Source organism: Crocodylus porosus, unplaced genomic scaffold (genome assembly GCF_001723895.1).
Source record: "Crocodylus porosus isolate Cpor-Errol unplaced genomic scaffold, CroPor_comp1, whole genome shotgun sequence".
Classification (NCBI taxonomy): domain Eukaryota; kingdom Metazoa; phylum Chordata; order Crocodylia; family Crocodylidae; genus Crocodylus; species Crocodylus porosus.
Genome location: NW_017728886.1, coordinates 249,700,326 through 249,720,183, shown reverse-complemented (window position 1 = coordinate 249,720,183; position 19,858 = coordinate 249,700,326). Strand labels below are relative to the sequence as shown.

General features: G+C 45.0%; 1 protein-coding gene and 1 long non-coding RNA gene across 4 annotated transcripts in view; one reads left to right on the top strand and one right to left on the bottom strand.

Annotated features, from left to right (window-relative positions):
* DEPTOR (DEP domain containing MTOR interacting protein) overlaps nucleotides 1-19,858 on the bottom strand; it is a 122,642-nt gene that overhangs the window by 97,209 nt on the left and 5,575 nt on the right. The gene's annotated exons all lie outside the window — the stretch shown is intronic.
* Nucleotides 1,312-19,858, top strand: part of LOC109321580 — a 48,533-nt gene continuing 29,986 nt past the window's right edge. The window contains exons 1-3 of one of the 3 annotated variants that reach the window (XR_002104090.1): nucleotides 1,312-1,400; nucleotides 4,254-4,366; nucleotides 11,609-11,714. This is a non-coding gene — a long non-coding RNA (uncharacterized LOC109321580). Of the gene's footprint in view, nucleotides 1,401-4,253; nucleotides 4,367-11,608; nucleotides 11,715-19,858 lie in introns of those variants that run through there. The other 2 variants (XR_002104092.1, XR_002104091.1) reach the window with 2 other exon arrangements.

Here is a 19,858-nt window from a genome sequence, read left to right as displayed (position 1 = left end):
TTTTTTTTTTTTTTTTTAATGTCAGGAGACTGGGGCCAGGTGGAGGATGGGGCCAACCAGGGCATCCATGGGATGAGCTTCTCCCATGGATCCCCCTGCCTGGGAAGAGGCAGGCACTGTCGGAGGAGCTGTGGGAGAACCTGCAGCTGCCGGTCTGTGCCTGCCTCTCCCCAGCCAATCTGAATCTTCAAATCAGCACCAAAACTCTGAAACAGATTCAGCCGAACTGAAACGGAACAGTGATCTGAAACCCTTAAACGAATCACTGCTCCTCCAAAACAGCCAAATCCAAAATGGAAACGAAACATAGCTGTTTCACACAGCCCTAGCTCTTAGGCATCCAAAGGTGCTGGCAGAAGTTAATTCAGCTCTGTGCAAGTGGAATCAGATGAATTTTATCATGGATCCCAGAACCTGTGTATCCTGTCATATGCATCTGGCATGGTAAGATGCAAGATTTTTGGAATCCGTGGTAAAATTTGTTGGAGTGCTCTGCTTAAAAGTCTGAAATATGGATAGAGCTGTGAATCACGGAGCTTCCCAATCTACAGCTACCCACCCCCCATACACCTTGAAACTAGGGGAGCTCTCCCATCCCCAAATGCCTGTGCCACCAACTTGTCAATGGGGCTGTAATGGTACAGTCTGGTCCTTTAAATGAGGCAGACAATCCTGGGGTAGGAGCCCAGCTGTGGGTAATTTGCTGGCAGTTAAAAGTCCAAGGATAGAGAGTAAAGAGCATGATCTGGGGGAAGGAGTAGTTTGCAGGCAGGAGGCTGGCTAAACCGAGAGGAACTCTCCTTGCGGAGAGGGCAGAACCAAAGGGCCCTTTTCTGCTACCTGGTAAAAGGCCGAAGGCTTGTTTTGTTTGCTTGGACCAAGGGTTATTGTTTTGTGTTAGGAGAACTGGCTGAAGGGTCCTAAGGGAGTAAAGCCAGACAACAAGGCTGAAAGCACCCAAGCCCATTTGAGGACAATTGTCTCAGACAATTTGCCCTATATGGCTACATGGCCAGCTGTACATGTGTCAGACTACAGACAGCTGTGGACTGGGGATATCCTTGCACATGGAGAGACAATGGGCTGTCCCATTGTGGGGACATTTAAAGCCTTACCATGCAGCATGACATTGGCATCAGGCTGCATGGCAGAGTCTTAACATGCCATACATCAAAATTAAAGCATAATACAAAACAGCCACAAAGATAGTACACATTAAATGGCTAGTTTACTATTTTATTAATGATTAACACATTAATCATGTGAAAAATGTAACATCTGCCAGGGGCCTGAGAGTTCATAGAAATTATAAAGAAGTTGAGCTGGAAGGGAACCCCAGAGGCATCTACTCCTACCACCCACCTGAGGCAGGATCCGTCAGGATACCTCTTGGCAAGAAGGTGAGTGCTACAATTGAATCCAAAGGAGAACTATAACATAAGATGCATGCCATTCTATAAAATGCACAGCTCCTTTATGCTCTGTTAACAAGTGTGATGAAGGAGGCTAGGTGAGCTGGATTCTAGCCTGTCGATCTGGTGGAGAGCACTTTGGGGGGGTCTGCGTGGGCAGGCTTTACTGTAAATAAAGCTTGTAAATAGTTCTCTGTATAGGACAACTATATGCCCTTTTCATCCTAGGGCCAGATGGAAGTCTGGGCCTAGCAGCAGGGCCCAGAGACTGCCTCCTGATTGATTCTCCATGACTTAATGTTTCATTGGATTGGATTACTGCTGTTCCCAGGTTAAGACGATAGTTTTATAACTGTTTAGTTACAAATGTGACTGACTGAGCCTGAGGAGAATGAGTGAAGCTCTAAGGAGAGAAGGTAGGGGAGAAAAGGTCCCAGGGCATGCAGAGAAAAGGAATGGTCCCAGGGAGGACAGAGTAAAATCCAAGTAAGGACAAAGGGAACTGGAATAGCACAATAAAAACTTTGTTTTGAAGCCACATCTGCTATACTTATGGAGACAATCAGCACTCTGACACTCTTTTAAAGAAGAAAACACCCTTATTCCTTCCCAGGAGCTGATCAGAAAAGAAGTAGCTCCCAGAAGTGGGAGTGCTATAGATCACCAGGGAAGCTATAGACTGAGAAAAGCCGAGGTCTCAAAGCTTGCCCCTTAGGAAGTCACTCTAGGGCTGGTTGCAGGGAGTGCTCTCAGGATAGGGAGACCAAATAAGACTGCTTCTTGGAAAACCCCTAAGGAACAGCCTTTCCTTTTCCCTCTGAAAATGGGCTGTTTGATCCTTTCTCATGATAACAGGCATGCTGAATAACCTAGGACAAGTGAATATGAAAAACTTGCATGTTGTGCTTCCATTTGCACCTCTTTTTCACAAGAGCAGGCCTCCTTGGAAGACTTGCTATCATGTGTAATATGTGCAGCTGCACACTTTTTAAAGAAATACAGAACCCCAGTGAACAAAATGCTCAACAGAAGTCATTAACCAATGCACAGTCTTCACCAACGTGCTAGGAAGGCACTTCAAAGAAATGCCACAGAAAGTAGATCTCTGCCCTAAAGTGCCTGCAGTCTAATGACCTGACCTAACAAACATTTAGGACTCTGTGTAGTGCTTCTTATAGAGAGATATCAGTGATACCTAATGAGATAAAAGAGATAATATGAGATAAAGTTGCTCCTCTCTAAGTGGATATCCAAAGAAGGGCAGTAACAAAAACACTAAAAGTTCTCCCCTTTGATAAATCTACTTTGGAGCAGATAAGGCCTTGAACAAGGCAAATAATTTGTTGCAAATGATATGTCCCATCATGGGATAAATAAAAATGTCTAAATATGCTCCCCCCCGCCCAGCAAAAATGTAGGTCAGTAAACATCTAAACACTGTACATACATGCCAAGGTGAAGACATTCTGGAAATGTAATGCTTCTTGCCTGGGACAAGCATTTCCACACAGGCCTGCCAATTCTCAGCAACAAAATGCTGACACTTTTCAGCTATAGGTTCCTTTCTATTTATGCTTCACTTATGAGACTACGTGCTTCTGTTACTTGATATTAGTAGCAGCTAAATGCTCTTCGAAATAGCAGGTTATTCTAGAAATAGGAGGATATTTCTGTAGTAAAATGTGTGGCAGGAAAGAAATTCCATCCTCTGGAATAAATGAGACTCTTAGAGGATGTCTCTAAAGAGTCTTCAAATAGCAACTCTCAGCATCATGTCTGTCTCCAATTTTTGCAGCTAGCCCTGTCTGCAATGCAGGGAAAAGATGCCAGAATATAGATAGCCTTAGTGAGATTTTAATAAATGGCCTCATGAGACCTAAAAGGAAAAGACCAAAACAAACTGTGATAGACAAATGCTTCTGTGACTTTAAATTTACCACTGGCCCTGCCCGTTTACTAACTGGATTTCTAAACAAAGAAGGTGATTGGACTGGCTAAGAAGTATATTTTACAGCCAAGAGCCATCAAGATTTCTCCTAGAGATGATCTGAGTGTCACAAATGTAATTCAGAAACTCAGACTCACCAAGCACTTCCAGACTGCAAGTGTAATTGGATTTGAGTACGATCCATTAGGAAGCTAAAGACTACTTGCAAATTTACCAGTAAGTCCTATAATGGCTGTAATTAAGTCTTTACGTGGCTTTCATATCTACTACCTGGAGGCTTTTGGAAGGCATTGCTATGGGGCTTGATCCGACAAGGTACTAAGGGTAAAGCTTTCTCAGAAGCCAATGGGTCCAGTTCCCTAATCCCTTTCACTTTACACAACTAAGCAAAATGAATATAAATTTCAATAGATCAGACAGATGGGTGTTGGCTCTTCCTTTCTACACATGTGAGCTATTAAAGAAGATGTAAGGCAATGAAAAAGTGGATCTGGAGGTGCTAAGCATCCCTTCTCCGGTAGTGAGCACCTCATAAGGTTACAATTCTAATGGCATTTCCTTTACCTCCTCTTGTGTGGACACAGGAACGGTCTCGTTCCCCACCACCTCCCCACCCATATTTGCACCATCCTTATAAACAAAATTCTTATAAAAAAACATAGTCAGCTCCAATATCCTATTGGTCACTTCAGCCTAGTCTCTCTCGGGCACACAGATGTTTTAAGTTGGGGTTTATTAAATGGGCCAAAAGGAATGCAGGGAAATTACAATATTACTGGCCCCTTGTCATAAAGAATATGGAAGCTCACCTGCTTAATTTCTTATTTTATTCTTTTTATGTTAGTCAAAGTTAACAGACAAAGGAATCTTCAGCCTTCTTCCTGTATTTACAGACTTCTCACTTGTGCAAGGATGAGAGGGAGATGCTTGAGTAATATATCTAGGTCAGAGCCCAGAACACGCCGTTGCATGAATGCCTGGATAGGACTGGCTACCTAAAGCAAAGGTCTGTCTTTTGTTTATGCCCATCAGCTGAAGTAAAAAGTAGTCATCATTGTGAGTCCCTCTAAGCCAAGGATGAGATGCCTGCAGTACAGATGACTGAGTGAAGGGCAGTGGGCATGTAGATGCACAGTAAGTACGCTGCATCACAAATTTGGCAGTGCAACTAATGCGTGAACTGATTTGCTGCTGCTGCTGTCACCACATCCTTCATTCTTCACATTTCTCTTGCTCCAAGAGATGTTACTGCTTCTCAGAAAGGCATATAGCTTCCCTCATCTCCATACTCCGCTGCTGATTGTTTGTTTCTAAAAGCTCAGGAGGTTGAACTGAGTGAAGTGCACTTTAGGATGGCCTTAAAGCATTTTCTTAGGCAACAATGCTCTCCCTTCCCACTCTCAAATTCACTGGATGAGGCAGTGATTATCAACCAGGGTGCTTTTGGTTTCTGCCACACATACATTAATAGATGAAGCCAGTCCTATCAGTTTTTAAGGCTCTCTCTTAATCTAGACACTGATCTAGCACATAAGCACGTGAATAATTTAGAGGTGCAGCAATATATCGGTCCATATTGTAACCAATAAAAGGAAAATTGACATTACGGGCAATCAGCTTTTCTGGCTGATGTTGCCAAAAATGTTTCTGATGAATGCCATGTGCATGTGTGCAACAGCAGTATGCACGTGGACAGGAATGTAGTCTAGCAGCTTGGAGAGCAGCATCTGGCCAGTAAATCTGTGGGAGAGAAGTGGCATTGGGGAGGGAAGGGCATGGGGAGGCAAATCGAGGCCCCCACAGTGAGGCACTGAGTGGGGCTGGGGCAGGGACAGAGGTAGGTACTGCCCAGCTGGGGCAGGCTGGTGTATGGAGCCACAGGCGGCTTATCCAGGGGACATGCGGGGGAGGTTAAGGAGGGTGGTTCCCAGGAGGAGACCCTCCAGATCTGTGCACAGGATGAGGGCAGGCTGCTCACTTCAGGCTTGGGGCCGGAAGCGGCACCAGGCTCTTCCTGGTTGGGGGGCTGGGCTGGGGCTCCATTTGAGGTAGGCAGGGCAGGCAGAGGCAGCAGCACTGGGAGGGAGATTATGGGGGTCTATGGTGAATTTTGGGGTGGCTGTAGTCCCCCACATAGCTCCTTTTCCTAGTGCCACCACCACCCGCCCCTCCCTGCCCAGCCTGAGCACAGCCCCACCACCAGGATGAGGCTGGCACAGCTCCCAGCCCCTCACCAACAGCAGCAGCCCACCCTTGCCCTGTGCACAGCTCTGGGAGAGCACATGCCCCCCATACCTCCTGTAGGGTGAGTGCAGAAGTGGGAACTGCCCTTGGCCTGTCCAGCACCCCACTCCACCTTAGCTAGGCAGCACCTGCTCCATCCCCAGCCTCACTCCTCCCTCACCGTGGGGAGCCTTGATCTGCCCATCCCTCCCCCTTCCCTCCCCCATGTCCCTTCCCCCCAACAGACTTACCAGTCGGATGTTGCTCTCCAAGCTGTCAGGCTGCATATCGCCAATCAGATTGGTATCAGCTGAAATGGCTGGTTAATAAACAGCCATCACTATCAGCCCAAAAAATCTTTATAGGTGCACCCCTAGAATCATTGTATGCATGTGGACACAAGAGAACCACTCAAACACATGAAGTTACTTATGTGTTTAAATTTTTATGAGGACTAACTCAGAAACCCAGCTCTAAGAAAAAATATGGTAAAAGAAGCTTTAAGGTTTGAATTCTATTTAAAGGTTTTCACGTCCGGCAGACAAAAAACAAACAAACACAAGAGGGATTTTTCAAGTCGAGTTCAGCACTTTCTCTCCATGAGCTTTAAGTTAGGTTTGCTGGGGGATAGAAACCAAAGCCCTGAGATAAGTGGGGAAGTAGGTAACCTAGAGGAAGCAAAAGCAGGAGGGAGCAAAAGGGGAAGTGGTCTTCTTGCTCTTCCTAACAAAGTAGGGCAATTGGCTAGTTACCTCTGGTGTCTGTACATGAATGCACAGAGCCTGGGAAACAAGCAGGAAGAACTGGAAATCCTCGTACAGTCACAGAACTATGATGTGATTGGAATAACAGAGACTTGGTGGGAGCTCGCATGACTGGAGCACCATCATGAATGGGTGCAAACTTCAGGAAGCACAGGCAGGGGAGAAGAGGAGGAAGAGTTGTGATTTATGTAAAAGAACTGTGTGATTGCTCAGACCTCCAGTATGAACCTGGAGATAGGCTTGTTGAAAGTCTCCGGGTCAGAGGGGAGAGCAACAAGGGTGATGCCATGGTGGGGGTTTGCTATAGACCACCAGACCAGGAGGCTGAGGTGGATGAGGCTTTCTTCAAACAGCTAAAGGAAATTTCCCAATCACGGGCCCTGGTTCTTATGTGGGGGCTTCAATCATCCTGACATCTGCTGGGAGGTCAATGCAGCAGTGCGCAGGCAATCCTGGAAGTTTTTGGAGCATGTTGGGGATGACTTCCTGGTGCGAGTGTTGGAAAGGCCAATTAAGGGCCATGCTCTTCTTGATCTGCTGCTCACAAATGCGGAAGAACTGGTGGGGAATGTAGTAGTGGATGGTATCATGGGCAGCAGTGACCATGAGATGACAGAATTCAGGATCCTGAGAAAAGGAAGGAAAGAGAACAGCAGAGTAAGGACCCTGGGCTTCAGAAAAGCAGACTTCAACTCAGGCAAGCAATTGATGGGCAGGATCCCCTGGAGGGGATAGTCTGAGGGGGAGAGGGGTCCAGGAGAGCTGGTTATATTTTAAAGACTCTTCATTGAGGGCACAGGAATGAACCGACCCGACGTACAAGAAGACTAGCAAGTATGGCAAAAGACCAGCTTGGCTTAGCAGGGAACTCTTTATTGACCTAAAACACAGAAAGGAACCTTAAAGCTGAAACTTGGACAAATTACTAGGGAGGAGTATAACAGTATTGCTTGGGCATGCAGGGATGAAATCAGGAAGACCAAATCACAACTGGAGCTGCAACTAGCAAGGGACGTGAATGGTAACAAGACGGGTTTCTACAAGTATGTCAGCAACAAGAGGAGGATCAGGGAAAGTGTGGTTCTCTTACTGAATGAGGGAGGCAACCTAGTGACAGATGATGAGGAAAAGGCTGAAGTATTCAATGCCTTTTTCACCTGTCTTCACAAGCAAGGTCATTTCCCAGACCTCTGTACCAGGCAGCACAGTTTCTGGAGAAAGTGAGTAGCCAAGAATGGCAAAGGTACAGGTTAGGGATTATTTAGAAAAGCTGAATATGTAGTAGTCCAAGGGCCAGATGTGATACACCCAAGAGTGCTGAGAGAATTGGCCGATGTGATTGCAGAGCTGCTTGTCGTTTTCTTTGAAAACTTGTGGCAATTAGGAGAAGTCCTGGATGACTGGAAAAGGGCAAATATAGTGTCCATTTTTAAGAAAGGGAAGGATGATCTGAGGAACTACAGATGGGGCAGCTTCACTTCTGTCCCTAGAAAAATCATGGAATAGATCCTGAAGAAATTTATTTCTAAGTACTTGGAGAGAAAGGTGATTAGAAACAGTCAGTTTGGATTCACCAAGGGCAAGCCATGCTTGACCAACCTGACAGCCTTCTATGATGAAATGACTGGCTCTGTGGATGCAGGAAGAGCAGTGGATGTGACATTCCTTGACTTTAGCAAGGCATTTGGTATAATCTCCTTCAACATTACTGCAAGCAAGTAGAGGTGCACAATGATATATTGGTTGCCTATCAGATTGGCATCGATAAAAGGAAAATAACATTATCAGCTATTGGCTATTTTGGCCATTGCTGCCGATAATGCTTTCCAATAATTATGCCTTCTGGCCAGGGCCACGGATGCATGGGTACCCTCCTGCAAGCCGGGGTGACCCCAGATAAACCGCCATCACCTCACTGGCAGGCTGGGCTGGTTTGGAGTGGATCAGACCAGATGCTATGGTGTCCTAACCACTGGCACGGTGTGGATTGCAGGCTGGGGCCTCAGCAAGTGCTGTAAAAGACGCCAAATGCTGCAAAGATGAGACTGGGATGGGGAGGGGTGGGCAGAGCTGCCTGGCTCAGCCTGGCCCGGCCCAGTGAGATTCAACCCACAGTGCCCATGGGTCTGCACCCCAGGGGCCAAGGACGGAGCCTGGCTGGGTCTGAGGCAGCTGTTTGCAGCAGGGTCCTTACCCCAGTCCCTCAGTCCAGCCAGGTCCTGCCCTTCCCAGGGCCAGGTGCATCCAGTCTCCACCATGGGGCATAGGGGCTTGCCCTGCCCCTAGCAGCAGCAGCACCAGGAACAGAAGGGGCCCTTCCCCCACTGAAGTCCAGCTCCGAGGACCTGGAGCCTGGATGCAGGGAAGGAGTGGCTCAGTTTCTCCAGGCCTAGAATGGTCCTGTGGCCCTGCTCTGGGCAGAGGGAAGAGAGCAGGGAGCCTGGCCCAGAGACCACCCAGCCCTGGGCAGCCAGGAAGGATCACAGCTTCTCCCTCAGCCCTGCTGGGCAGGCTCAGGCAGCTGCCTCCAGGCTGGGATTCAAGGGCATCATGCCAAAGAACAGGAAAAGCTCGGCACAGCCAGGTGCAGGCACTGCTAGTCTAGCCCTGCCTGCTGCAAATGGTCCCAGGCACTTTTACATGTGCTCTGAGAGTGGAGAAGTGGTGCTTTAATTAGAGTGGATCCAAGAGCCACTCTAATTAAAGTGCCACCACGTCTCCTGTATCAGTGCCCCTGTGCTTACAAATGACAGTGAAGGCACTTGACCTAAAGCTTGTTCATGAGTGTGTGTATGTGATATAAATGTAAAACAAACAAAAAATAGGTTTATTTATATCAGTAATTTAAAACGCCTTGCATTATTACTAAATATTGGTTATCGGATCAGCCTAGGCTGATATGTTTGGTTAATAATTGGCAATTGATATTGGTCAAGAAAATCTTTATCAGTGCACCCATACAAGCAAGCTAAAGACACACAGCTTGGATGAATAGACTCTAAGGTAGATAGAAAACTTGCTGGATCATTGGGTTCAGAGGGTACTAATTAATGACTTAATGTCTAATTCACAGCCAGTATCAAGTGGAGGGCCCCAGGGGTTGGTTCTGGGACCAGATTTGCTCAATATCTTCATCAACAACCAAGAAGATGGGATGGAGTGCACCCTTAGCACATTTGCAGATGACACCAAGCCGGGGGGAGTAGTAGATACACTGAAGGGTAGGGCTAGTATTTAGAGAGACCACACACATTGAAGGATTAGACTCAAAGAAATCTCATGAGGTTCAATAAGAAGAAATGCATCCTGGGCTGCATTAGTAGGAGCATTGAAAGTAGATGGAGGGAAGTGATTCTTACCCTCTATTCAGCATTGGTGAGGCCAGATCCAGAGTACTGTGTCCAGTTTTGGGCCCTCCCATTACAGAAAGGAAGTAGACGAATTGGAGAAAGTTCAGCAGAGGGCAATGAAAATAGTTAGGAGGCTGGGGCATGTGACATATGAGGAGAGGCTGAGAGAACTGGGCTTATTAAGTCTGGAGAAGAGACGACTGAGAGGGGTTTTAATAGCAGCTTTCAACTACCTTTAGAGTGGCTCCAAAGAGGATGGAACCAGACTGTTCTCAGTGGTGACAGGTGACAGAACTAGGAGAAATGGTCTCAAGTTGCAACAAGGGAAGTTTAGGTTAGATATTAGGAAAAACTTTCATATGTGGTGGGGTAGTAAAGTATTAGAACAAGTTACCTAGAGAAGCTGTGAAATTCCAGCTTTGGGGGTTTTTGAGACCCAGCTAGACAAAGCCTTGAGTGGGATGATATAGTTTGGGGTGGTTCTGCTTTGAGCAGGCAGTTGGACTAGGTAACTCCCTTGGGTCCCTTTTGAGCCCTGGTTGTATATGATTCTATGAATCACTTGATTTGCAATATAGATGCATATATAGCTGCTGAGTAACCACTTCTTAATTACCAGTGCTTCCTATTGTCATTTAGCTAACAAGGCTCTTGTTTGACTTGGTTTATAAACAAGGCTCACAAGCAGACTAGCTTGCAGAAGACAAAGATCATAGAAGCATTTCTTCTCCACTCCCTAAATTAAATGGACGTTTTCCTTGACAGAAACAAGCACAGGAAAGTTCTGTCTGTTCTGCTGAACTTGCCTTCCTTGTTCAGAAATATCCCTGTTACTTTTGATCCTCTACACACACAGGAAATCTGTATGACTGGATGTCTTGCCTTGTGAGAGTCAATCCAGACATTCACAAACATGCACACAAATTTAACACTATTAGCTCAACACAAGCAGTCAGCTCCTTGCTCTCTGTTTCAGCGGTTGACTCACTTCCAACAGCACTGAGGGTCTTGGATTACAATAATATGTTGCCTCATAGCAAACGCTATTGCATTGGACTTTGAGTAGAACTGTGCAAATGTCTGAATCCACTCAGCAAGACCTCAGTGGGTCATGAAGTATTTCTGCCGGTATTTTCCAAGCCCTGAGCAAGAAGGTATAGAATTCTTCTGTATGAATTTTGTAATCACTGAAAACAAGTAATCACAAATTAGTTTCCACCCATGGTCTGCTCCCACTCCTACTCCTACCATGTCACAGACAGTTCTGGATAAGAATCTTGACCTTCAGAGGACAAATTTCTGAGCTCTGCCTCTTTGTGCCCATTCTTCAACTGGCCATCCCTTACGCAGCATCACTGAGATCACTGTAATGCTCTAAAACCCTTCTTTGGCCCCAGCTTGTTTGAGTGGCTTTCTCTCTCCATGCTTATTTGGCTTACTTGTGAATAATTTGTGCAGTCGCCTCTTCCTTCCTGTCTTGGTCCTGGTACTTCAATTTCCATGAGTACAATAGTGACTAGCCTTTATATATAACTCATGTTCCAAATGTGCAAGAAAATAAATCAATGTGAAGCCCTGTTATTAACATGGATATGTTTTATTCTACATAATTGTGCTTAAGTTGCTTCAGCATTTTCCAATTTTGGAATCAACAAAAAATAATCCTACAAAATCTTCAAATTTTAAATTAGTGGCACTCCATTAAGTTATACAGTTGCAAAACATGATAGATATGCAAGCAGTTTATATTTCAAAAGCCACTTGCTAGTCAATTACACAAGGCCCAAAGAAGAGCTTTTGTAAACACGAAACTTTCTGTAACACTTGAAACCAACAGACAGTTTCTCTGGTTCTTTCTAAAGTTTCTAAAAAGCTTCTAAAAGTTCCAAAATATTCTTACTATTCCCAAAGTGATTCACAGGCAGACTGCAATTAAGCACAGCAAAAACACTGTAGAGCCATCGCATGTGAGTTCCTAGTGTCACACACGAAGTCTGGTACAGAGCAAGGAATTCAAGATAAGTCCCCCATACCCCACACTGACACCCTAACCATTAGACCAACCTGCCCCTCAATCCTAAAGACACAGGAATTACAAAGCACGTAAGGGCTAAGTAGAGACATTTGGGAAGGTTAAATTGGATTCAAATGACCATTTGATTTAAACTTAGCTTGTCCTGGTGCTGACCTTACAATTATAGACACAGTCTCAGTGACTGGTAATAATCAGACTAACCTTGTAACTGTACAGAAGTTCCATGCACACAAACTGGTCTAAAAATTGCAGAATCCAGTTTAAGATAAACCTGAATCTATGTGGTATCAAACTTATTCAATTTAGGTCAAATGGGTACATGGAACTTCTGTCCACTCTCCCTGAGCAGCCCCAGGGCTAAGAAACCCCAGCCACTGGCCCCCACCCCAGGGATGCTCTTTTCACCCCTTCCTACCCCCTCACTGGGCTATTTTTTGCTGCTCCCCGACCAGCCAGCTACCTCAACATACATCCCACAAGCCGTTCACTACTCCAGGTGCAGCTACTTTTATCAGCATTTACCTTTGCCAGAGCTGAACAAATAAGTCCTGGGGGGGGAGGGACAGGAGGGATGCAGATGTAGGTTTGCTGGTGGTGGAACCCACCCCACCCACAGATTACACCTGCCCACTCTATTCTTTGTGGGTCATGTCTCCCACCGCACCCCACCCATGGGTTGCACTTGCCCCCCCTACCCCACCTGCAGGAGGCCTGATGATTTCTGAAGACCATGAGTTGCTATTACTGGTGCTAAATCCTATACACATAGGATTGTGTCTTGTACAAGGGCTCCTACTTACTTGCATATGTATATAAGGGTAAAACCAGCCACTAACTGAAGTTTAACTTAAATTATAAACCTTGTAATCATTCTTTGGTTCAATGCAGCAGCTTAATAGCTCAGACCAGCAGTAGCCATGATAGTTTATGGTAACTTTTATAATATGGAGAGGGAAGAAAAGATTGTTTCAGTCCTAATAATGCACTTACTAATTTAACCTTGCTGGTTTTTGCACTTTCCTGAATTATTTCATAATTTTTTAATGGTGCTTATTCTATTTATGGATTCACCCATCTGAGCTTATTCAGTTTGGTGCGCAAGAGAAAGGACATGGCTTGTCACAGGGTGGTTTCACCATAAGTGAACAGTCAAATAGTAATAATACTCAAACAATACAGCTTATTTTAAAGCAATAAGAAACTAACTACGGATCCGACTGGCTATATGTGCAAAACCACTGACTGTGCAGATTTTCACTGCAACCTGTTCTTTCCTCCAATGTTACAAAGTTCCAGATTGAGGGACATGTGTGCCTTTTGAGTTTTCTCCCTTTAGCAAACAGGATTACTTTCAGTTCTCTCAAAACCTTCCTTCTCCAGAGCTACAATTTCAAAAATTTCAAAAGCATGCCAAAAATGCAGGTTCCTACAGGAAAATAGTTTGCCTGCATTGCACCATACGTATTTAAATGGGGATCCATGGAAAGCTAAGAAACAGGACTACAAGGGATTGCCCAGATCAATAAATCCATTCCCCTACTGCATAGGCAGCCATGTCATATCATCCTTGTCACAAACCTTTCCATTAACTTATCTACATCTCCCTTGACACCTGAGCCCATTTCCTCTACTGGAAGGCTGTTCCAGAACTTCATTCCTCTGATGATTAAATAAAGGCCTAAAGTTTATACTCAATTTATACTCAAATGTTCTTGATTCAGTATTATCTTTCAGCTCTTTTGGCTACTTTGTGCATACTTCTCTGATGTGTTTAGAGAGATCAGTGTAGGGACACAGGGCACAGCAGAAGCAGCAACTTCTAGTTGCTGCAGTGACAGCAAACACACAGCTGCACTTTTTTTTGCATCCCCACCATGGCAGTGCCTGAAGATTGCCCCTATTGCTTCCCTCACTCCTAGTTACGCTACTGGAGAGAGTAGTTGTGTCCTCCCTCAGCCTTTGTTCTGCTTGGTTAACCAGATCAAACCTTTCCAGTGCCCCCTCAACAGACAAGCTGTTTTAGTCTCCTAATCCTCCTAGTAGCCATTATAGTTGTGCAAGTATAACTGGGGATCTGATTTAGACTATATTTAATTTATGGTATATGGTATCTTAACCTGGTCTACTCTAGTTTGAGGAAAAAAGCATGAATAAAAATTCTAACTTGGAGACAATACATGTATTTGTTCAGATCTTAACTTTAGTATTTTTTATGTTAATGTACTTATGAGGGCCAATTTTGGCATTTAATTTTCTGTGCTACTTTTCTAGAGCATAAAACTGATAGAAGCCTGGGTACCTTTCTTGGAAAATGCCACAAGAACAAATCCTACTTGGCTCTTCCTTTTTTTTTCCTTGGCTCTTTCACCACATCATCATATTCCCCCCACCAATTTACTCTCTACCTAAATAGTTCACATTTCAAGTTCTTGGCCTTTGCACTGTATAATACACTGGAATCTACAGAGAGTAGAAAGTTGGTCCCCATTAAAAAAACCACCTTGACCCCTTTTTTGCTCATCCAGTAGTAGAAGCTAGAACACATCTTTTATGGTTTCACTGTTTCCCCCAGAGCAGTAAAAGCCCTGCGGCAGTCTGCAGCTCTGGTGATGTGAGAGGTGCAGCAAGAGGGTTCCTCCCAGGTCATTCCAGCCCATCCTGGGGCCTAAAACAGAAAATTGCACTGCTTGGAGCCCTGGCTCTCCACACTTCCAGGGCTCGTGTGACAGATTTTACAACTCAGAAGTACATCTGCAATCAGTGAATGTCTATGACCATAGCTCCCCAAGCAGAGCTGCCACACACAGTCTTCTGCTTTTCAGCCAGAGTCTATTATTGACACTTGTGATTGTCATCAATTATAGGACAGCTAGCTGATATAAGAGGAAACCTACAATGCAGACAAGATGCACAGGGACCTTGTCTTATCTTCTAGCAATTTTCATTCCACTTTTATGCAGTGCTTAGCCTAAGAGGGCTCTAGTCCCTGACTTGGGTGCCTAGGCAGTGTCAAGGCAGCAAAGTTCTTTGGGTAAATGTGGTATATTTTATTAGACCAATGAAATAGTTGGAAAAATTGTTCTCTGTAAGCCTTCAGGCACAAAAACCCTTCTTCAGGCATAAGGAGAGCCTGCTGTTGTTTTGTGCTCTCCTGGGTGGAATAGACGTCAATATGCAAAATGCATAGCAGTGAGGATCAGAGGCCATGGGAGACAATAGGTGTGAGACAGGTAGGTAGGGAGAATGTTGACCTGGTGATAAAATGTAGCTGGTAAAATGTAGTTAGGTTACCTGCAGGGATGTAGGCTGTAGCCGTGTTGGTCTAAGGACATAGGCAAACAAGGTTCCTTGTGTGAATCTGATATCTTTTATTAGATCAACTTAAATAGTTGGCAAAACAATTTTTAAGCAAGCTTTTGGGTTCAAAAATCCTTTGTCAGGCTAAGGAAGTATCAGCAGTTGTTGTGCGCTCCTCCTAGATGGAATGAAAAGTAAAGAAGCCAGAGGTTGGGCTGGTCTGCATGCAAGACAGGCAGTCTGTGAAGATGTGAACTGAGGAGCCTGTGGGTGAGAAACAGGCTGCGTCGGGGTGGAGAGAGAAGGGGGATGAATAGTGGAGGAGTACCTGGGGAGTCAGATGTCAGGCAGGTTATAATGTGTCATAAATCTAATGTCTATATTTAGTCCTTGATTTTTAGTATCATGGATTAAATATGGATTTAGAGGTTACCTGTTGTCTTGTGAGAAGTGTGCCCCCACAGGTAATTAGTTGTTCTTGTCTTCGATAGATTTTCGGTGTGTGTTCATTCTGGTACGCAGTTGTTGTTTGGTTTCTCCTACATATTTTTCATTGGGGCATTTAGTGCACTGGATGAGATGTATTACATTTCTGGAGGTACAGATGTAAGGTGCATGTGCACCCCCTGAATTTGGTGGTACACTCTCTGCTAAAGGGGCCACTGACGCTGCTGGCAGCGCCTGCAGGCAGCCGTCTCTTACCATTCCTCTCCTCACCACTGGCACTGCCGGTGGCATCTGCCAGCGGTTCCCGATCACTGCTGGCCGCCACCAGCACTGGCAGCAGCATCTGCGGGTAGGGCAACGGCTGGTCAGTGCTTGCCACTCCTCCCCCACTGCTACCGACACCAGTGCAGCTGCCTGCGGAAGCTCCCCACTCGCTACCGCCATGCCCCTGCTGCTGCCACCTGCGGGCAATCGCTGTGCCCCCCCCCAGCCTCTGGGGGCACGCAGTGTTCATGGGTGTAGTTATTGTGGGAGCGGTGGACATGCTGGCAGGTTTTTACGTTCTTTGTCCCGGCATGATCTGGATCCATTTGGTATTCTTTGGATCGTAGGAACTTTGCTTCTGGTGATGAGATTGGTGAGGTTTGGTGCTTATTTAAAAGCTAGGAAGGGTGGTTCTGGGAAGATCCCTTTAAGAATGGGGTCTTCTTCTAGTATGGGTTGCAATTGTTTGAGGATTTTCCCAGTAGGTTCCAGGGAAGGATGGTATGTCATAACTAATGATGTACAATTTGTGGGGATTTTCTTTTTGTACTACAATTCTTCACGTGGTATCCAGGTGGCTCTTTCAGAAGTATAACCTCTCTCTTTGGAGTAGTGTCCTTGTTGAGTGAAAGCCCTTTTGAGATTTGTGAGGTGACAATTATGGGTGTTTTCCTCAGTGCAAATTCAGAGGCTTTGGCTATATATTACAGCTTTCTTGGTGTGTTTATGGTGATTGCTGGTTCTGTGCAGATATGTATGTTGGTCCATGGGTTTCCTGTATATGGTGGTTTGTGTTTTACCATTCTAGATATTGATCACAGTGTCTAAAAAGGAAATGTTGGTGCTGAAGCATTCAAGAGATAGTCTGATGGAGGGGTGATAATTATTGAATTTGTGATGGAAATCAATCAGGGATTGCAGGTTTTCGCTGCAAATGATGAAGATGCCATCTATATAGCATGGATTTGATGGTGCAGTTCTTGAGGAATTTTTCTTCCAGGTGGCCCATAAAACAGTTGGCATAATGTGGGGCTCTGTTGGTGCCTGTAGCTGTGCCCGTTTTCTATAAGCAGTGTCAAAATACATATTGTAAATAGTGAGAATGTGTCAAAAGTACCTGAATGCCATACAGCAGCATGTTGGATGCCTGGGACCACCGTTCCCCATAAAAAAAAGACAGCAACAGGAGAACAGAGCTAGTGAGCTAGGAAAAGAGCTTAGTGTCTAGACACCAGCACTGCTGAGCTAGCTAAACAATATTAGTTCTGCTTCCCTTGGCATTATTAGACAGGCTGCAATTAGCTGCTAACAGGCTGTCTTAAACATGAGTGTAATATATGACATACAGACATTTTAACCTACTTGCCACACATCTACAGCATCTGGTAACTGTGTACTAGTATATAAATGCCAGATAAAAGCAAATCAGTCATTTATTATGGAAAGAAAATATGCAAAACATAAACCACTCATACAACATGTTACCTATGATGTACCCAGAACGAGAGTGAACACTAGCACACGTTCACTGAATGGCACTTAGTGAAAACTATGCTGCTGTTTGAAAAAAAAAGCTGTCTCCTATCTGGTGCTGATTAAATTATTAAAATACACATCTTAAGAAAGAGAACTTACACTCCCAAACGTTGAATAGCTTGATTTTCAAAAGTGCTGAATACCTATAAATGTGTACTGAAATCAATGAGAGCTGCCTATTCCTAGCCCCTTTCAAAATCGAGCCCCAAATCAAGATGTATACATGGAACCACTGTGGTATTAAAATTAATATAAATGTGTCAGAAGGAAACAGGCCAGATAACATACAGCACATGACACATGTTCCAAAAGTTGTATGAAAAAATTGTATATATTAATATTTGAAAAAAAAATTCATCATGTAATTAAAGACTATGTAATTAGATTTAATGAAAACGTTCCTACCTTTTGAGTGCTATACTTTAAAACCTTACTGCTTTTAATGTATTGCTTTGATGGAATCACATAGGAATTGGGAAAATTTCATAGGAATTCTATAACATAAATTCTTTGAGGAGCTAACAGTAAAACATGCTGTTCTACACATTTTAGGAGGTTCAGGATTTTAGCCCTTTGGTTCTCACCTGATCTAAGAAGTCTGCAGGAAAACACCACCCAAAATGAGACAACATAAAAGTATAATATAGTCTGCCTCTAGTAATGACCAATTCTTAATGTGGTATAGGGGAAAGAAAAACCTGCAAAGCTGATGGTGAAACAGTTGTATTGAATCTCAGTTTTATATCCTAAAATTTTGGAAATATTTATAACTCCTTCATGATGAATGTTTGTGCCACAAATTAAGTGTTGCCCTTCTTTCTGTTGTATGGCATACGTACCTTCCCAATTGCTGAAGACCTGTCAGGCATACATAAAGGAAGACACTATGATTTGGGGGGGCTGAGTGCATGTGCACACAAGCATACACCCCCCGCAGCAAGTAAGTCTGTTGTGGGGAAGGGGCATGGGGTGGGGAAGATCAAGGCCACTGCAGTGAGGGAGGGAGTGGGGCAAAGGCAGGGGCTGGGGTGAATGGGGCCAAGCCGGGTTGTAGGATGCTCATCCAGGGACACAGAAGGCTCCTGCCACTGCATGCACTCTTAGGGCAGGCATAGGGGGCACATGCCCCCTGATCTGTGTGTGCAGTGGAGGTGGGCTGCCGCTGTGGGCTGTGCTCTGCATCTCACTGCCAGTGCCCCAGGAGCGGTGCGACACCATGTGCCTCCTGCGTGCTGGCTGAGCTGGCTACCCAGCGGTGGGAGGCACGTGGCATTGCACAGCTGTCAGGGCACTGGCAGCATAGTGTGGAGCACAGCCCACAGTGGCAACCCATGTCTGCCCCACACACAGCACAAATTGGGGGGGCACAGATCCACCCCTGGATGAGCTGCCCAGGCAGCGAGCATCCTGTGACCCATCCTGGGGCCCCACTCATCACCACTGCCCCACACAGGGGCCAGCCTTGATCTGCCCCGCTCCACCCCACCCCACCCCCATGCCCCTTCCTTCCCCTGCACCTGTTCTCATCCACACATCTAGTTGCTGGGCATTGCTCCACATATGGCCGGGCCAGGCTGAGTTCCCAGCCACCTATAGGCTCCAGCTGCTCGTCTCTGTCTGTGAGCACCCCTCCCAGAGTCCACATAAGGGCTGCCTGTGTTTGAGGGGGCTAAGCCCCATTAGCTCCAGGCTTCCACCGTCTATGCTATCAGGTCTTGGCTCTAAACAGTGGTCTCTAGACAGCTTGTAAGCTTACAAGTGAAAAGGGAAATAAAAGTCAATATCCGCAGATCTCTAGAGTGCTGAATATAGAAACACTAGACGTTAAATCCCATTGAAGTTACACCTATTCCAGAGCTCAATATGATAGGCCCACAGGCAAAGTAGGCAACAACATAGGTGTTGGTTCATTTGTTGTACTATTTCTTGTATTTGTACAACTATTTGTTGTACTATTGTCCATGTATCAAGCATGGACTAAGATGTCCAGGGACAGGGCACATGAGAAATGAAGCAACTGTGGACTTAATACAGAGACATCCTGTGAAAGGGCAGTGATAATTATTCAGGCCATCCTGTGCATCTCTTGACAAAAACATGAGACACCAGACTGGTATGACTTGCAAGTGATATGGCCAGAAGGTAGTCTACAATTGCACAAGATATATATTGATATAAAGGACTCAAATTGAAGCAATTTTTTGTTGCCAAAACTGTACACTTTTGTTGCCATCAACTGTACACTAAGTCAACATACAGTATTCTTAACATGAATACAGTGGGACTGTAGAAAACAGAAGTTCATAGCAGTCCTAAAACCCTCATCTCTTCTCAACAAAACACTGAAGTTTAATTAATGTAATTCATTGCCACCTACTGAGACATAACGATACTTAGGGCTGGCTGCTCCAGTTATAATCAAACAAAATTCCCATAGACATCAATTGTACTATTACACATTCCAACAATTACATCTCTCTAGCAAATCCCAGAATGTCATTCTCCCCTTGTACTCAGCCTTGGTGAGGCCACAGCTGGAGTACTGCATCCAGTTTTGGGCTCCACAATTCAAAAGGATGTGG